Source organism: Equus quagga, chromosome 12 (genome assembly GCF_021613505.1).
Source record: "Equus quagga isolate Etosha38 chromosome 12, UCLA_HA_Equagga_1.0, whole genome shotgun sequence".
NCBI classification, from domain to species: Eukaryota; Metazoa; Chordata; class Mammalia; order Perissodactyla; family Equidae; genus Equus; species Equus quagga.
Genome location: NC_060278.1, coordinates 26473051 through 26477122, shown reverse-complemented (window position 1 = coordinate 26477122; position 4072 = coordinate 26473051).

The window sequence follows — 4072 nt, the reverse complement described above, 5'->3', positions numbered from 1 at the left end:
TGCAGCCGAGGGGTGAGTCTCCCGGGATGCATGGGATGTTCCCCATGGTGGTAAAGCCGGTGTCTGACTGACAGCGGGCCAGAGAAGGGTGCAGAGCCTGACTGCAGGCATTGACATAGTTATAAGATTTATTCAAGTCTCACTCAGCCTGGGCACTTAGTCCCTGAGCCAGCACAAGGTGAGCCAGGGAAGCAGGAGGCAAAGGCCTGGAGCTGGCTGGGGGCTGGGGCTCCTAGTGCCAGGATTGAGAGTTAAGTCTCTGGCAAAAGAATATCAAGTTTTCAATTTTACACACGGTCCAGGTTCTGCTCAGGTCCAGCCTGAACTTAACCTCGACTTGGTGACAACAGAGGAGGTGACAAACGAAACAGACAAAGAAAGGAAAAGAAGAGATCAGGAGATCGGGCCTCACCCTCACAGCCTCTTGCCAAGAGTTATCAAGATAAGGGTCACATGACAGTTCCCGTGCCAGGGCACACAACCCTAGTAGGACAGTTCACAGAATGAATCACAGGTCTCCTATCCTCATAACTGACTCTGTAGGCACCTAAAATACTCAACAAATCAACCACCAAGAGAGGGCACCCCACTTGGGGTTGCCGGGTGATCAGGTCTGGAAACCAGAAGGGGTGACCTCCCAGGGATGGAGTCTTTGACTCTAAAGATTTCTTTGTTTCTCAATTGCAAAGCTCAAAAGGAGACCAAAATGGCCACTGTAACTTTAAGAGAGATGAAAGAAAGGGGTCCATTACCCTGAAATCCCCCTGAACCTAGGGCAGCATCCTACCTGTTGTTCCTCCTGTGGGGTTCCTACAGCAAGGGGTGATGGGGGCGTCCCCCGGCATTGCATCCCGTGTATATCTTCCCTGTTATGCCTGGCAGTAATAGGTGCCTGGTGAATGGTCCCAGAGATAAAAAGAATAGAGAAAAACAGTGAAGAATTTTCTGCTGGTCTGGGGGACATTCTACCCAATTGCGTCCTGGAGCCATTCTCCCAAAAAAGGGTTCTCATACTCAACCAAAGGTTAGAGTTTCGTACTTTCCTTGAACCAGAGTCCCAGTTGTTACTTGCCCATGGTTTGGAGTTTGGTCAGGAGCCATAGGGAGGAATCCCAATCCAGCCTTAGGAAAAGAAACCTGCCACGGGAGTCTTGGAGATTGGCGAGCGTCCTAATGACTTAAGTGGTTGACCTTGTGCCCATGTAAGATTTATATATTAGAGATAGGATTAGGAAGGAATGGATTAATTCATTCTTCATCACCCTCAGGCTTAAGGTACTGATTCTCTTCAAGCTGAATGCTATGATTTGCCCCGTAGAGTAGCCATGGGCAGCAAACGTGGATTCATACAGCTGTCTGAGAAGGTTCCCAATGAATACGTGAATTTAGAACCATCTTTGAAAAAGAGGAAGGCACAAAGAAGAAGAGTGCACTTACCAGAACTTAAGCTCATAAGCTGGTGAAGCAAGATCCCTGTACGGGCCACCAGAAGAAATGATGCGGGTTCGGCGAGCCGAGGAGTCGAAAGAAAGATTTCTTGGACTCTCAAGGTCTAGTAGCAGGGCTCCTTTATTCAGAGTATTCTCTGGATATTCCATGCTAGCATGGAGTAGCATGGGGACAGGACCCATGGGCAGTGAAGAGCTGCAATGAGTTGAGGGTAAGGCTAAATTTATAAGGCATAAGTATGTGAGTTATTTCTTTACAAGACAAAGGAAAGATTATGTTAAAAATGTCATTAAAATGGTGTCAGTGCAGGTGGGGTCTGGTTAGTGGGTGGTCCTATAACTTTGGATACAATCAGGTCAGGACGTCCTATACTTCCCAGAGGATGATATAGATCGGTATGTAGGGCAGGATGCCTGGGGCTTCTCTCCCTGGGGCAGCCTTGATCCTCGTCACCGCGCATCAGGCCGTACTGAGGCTGCGTCCCACATAGCAGAGCTAGAAGGACTCATGACTAGAATATACGACTGTGTACTGGGGGGCTTTGGAGAGAAGAAGAAAGGAAAAGAAGAAAGAAGACTGGCAACAGATGTTAGCTCAGGTGCCAAGCTTTAAAAAAAAAGATAATTTTACTTTCCTCTATGTGTGGTGAATTCCCCTTTTCCATATTTTGTACATCTGTGCTTTCTCCTCTGTTTCTTGTTTAATTAACAGCTCACCTATTTATTTTCAAAGAATCACCTCTTGGACTTATTTTTTTAATTCTATATTTTTCTATCTTATACAGCATCATTTTGGGCTTTTATCTTTATTAATTACATCCTTCTGCTTCTTGAAGATTTATTTTGTTCTATTTCTAACTTCTTGCATAGATGCTTTATTTAGTTTATTCTAACTTTTTAATTAATGTAATCATCTAAAAGTACGAATTTTCTCTTAGTACTATTTTAGCTAAATCCTATGGCTTCTGATATGCCATTTTCATACTTTTCTAAGTATTATCTATTTGTTTTTATTTTCCTTTTTGGTCTAAATGTTGTCTAAATAGTTAAAAATTTCCAAGGGGTAGGAATGTTTTATTTTCTGTTTTATCATTAATTTCTAGATTTATTGAATTGTGATCAGATAATATTCTCCATATGGTTCCACTTATTGGAATATTTTAAGATTTTTCTCTATGGCCTAAAATATGGCCAATTGTTGTGAATGTTCCAAGGATACTTGAAAAGATATAATCTCTGTTTCAGGGTACAGAGTTTGCTATATTAGATCTACCATATTAATTAGATTTTTAGGTCTTCTCTATCCTCACTTACCTCTTGTGCCCTTAATCTGGCAAAGACTATACCAATTATTTCTGTCTATTCATTCTCTCTATATCTCTGTTTGCTATGAATAATGAAATTATGTTATTCAGTGCATAGATATTCCTATTTTAGTTTTCATTGTAAATTGTAACTCTTGTAAAATGTTGTTCTTAATCTCATTTACTTTTGCTCTGAAATCAACCCTGTGTAATAGTAAGTTTGTGATCTGTGATTTCATTATGTTTCCATATTCCTGGCATATCTTTTCTATTCTTGTATTTTCAAACTATCAGAATGCCTCTATTTTATACATCTTCTCATATGCAACCTAAGAGTTGTGTTACAGTTTGTGTTCCAGTCTGAAGTCGTATTTTTTGGAATAGGTAAATTTTGCTCATATACGTTTATTCATGTAAGATGTTTGGTCTTAGTTCTGTCATATTGTTTTGTTAGACGTTTTGTCTTGTGACTTTTTCAAATATTTCACTATGTGGTTTTGTTTAATTTGTTGTATTTGTGTGTACGTGTTTTGATAATTTGAAAGGTGTATACTTTTGTTCTGGGTTGCCATAATAATTATAACATTACATGATGTCCTAATCATCTATTTCTTTAGATTTTCTACTGTATTTCTTTCTTTTCTCCTTTAACTCCCTTTTCTTAATCACCAGGTTTTAGTTGATTTTATTCTTTCTTAGCATGCTCCTTTGCACTAACATATATACTTAAATCTCTACTATTTGCTTTATTAGCTTGAAATACTTTTACCCCCAATCACAGTCGTGAGAATCATATTGACACGAAATCCCATTTTCTCTTTTCCTCCCCACTTTTGTTATACAATTTCTAAATTGTGAGGCTATTTAGGTTCTTTCCTATAACCCTAAACTCCATGCCTGCTGTTTCTCTAGTCGTGCACCTAATTCAAAGCCTTTTGCCAATTCTTGCGCAGCAGTTTCCCGTTTTTTCAGCTTCGTGCATAGAGATGAATGGTTTTGAATGAATGAGAGGGCACGGTTAGGAGGGTTTCTCACCCTCTCCTAGTAGAATGCAGGTGGCTCCCAAGACGATCTTCGCAGCCTTGGACCGTTTCTCGTCCTCACCCTCTGGGATCACTGCCAGGCTCTCCTGAGAGTCTGAAATTTCAGAAATTGGCGCCACCGCGACCCCTCTTGGCGGCGGCGAAGGATGCCCGCGGAGGGGAGGTGCAGTGCGGTCCTCCGGCCGGCAGGGGGCGCGGCGGCGAGGCGCCCGCGGCGCAGGCACAGGCGCGCCTCTCTTCCGGCCGCACGCGCTCCCTGACCCCGCGCCGCGCGCGC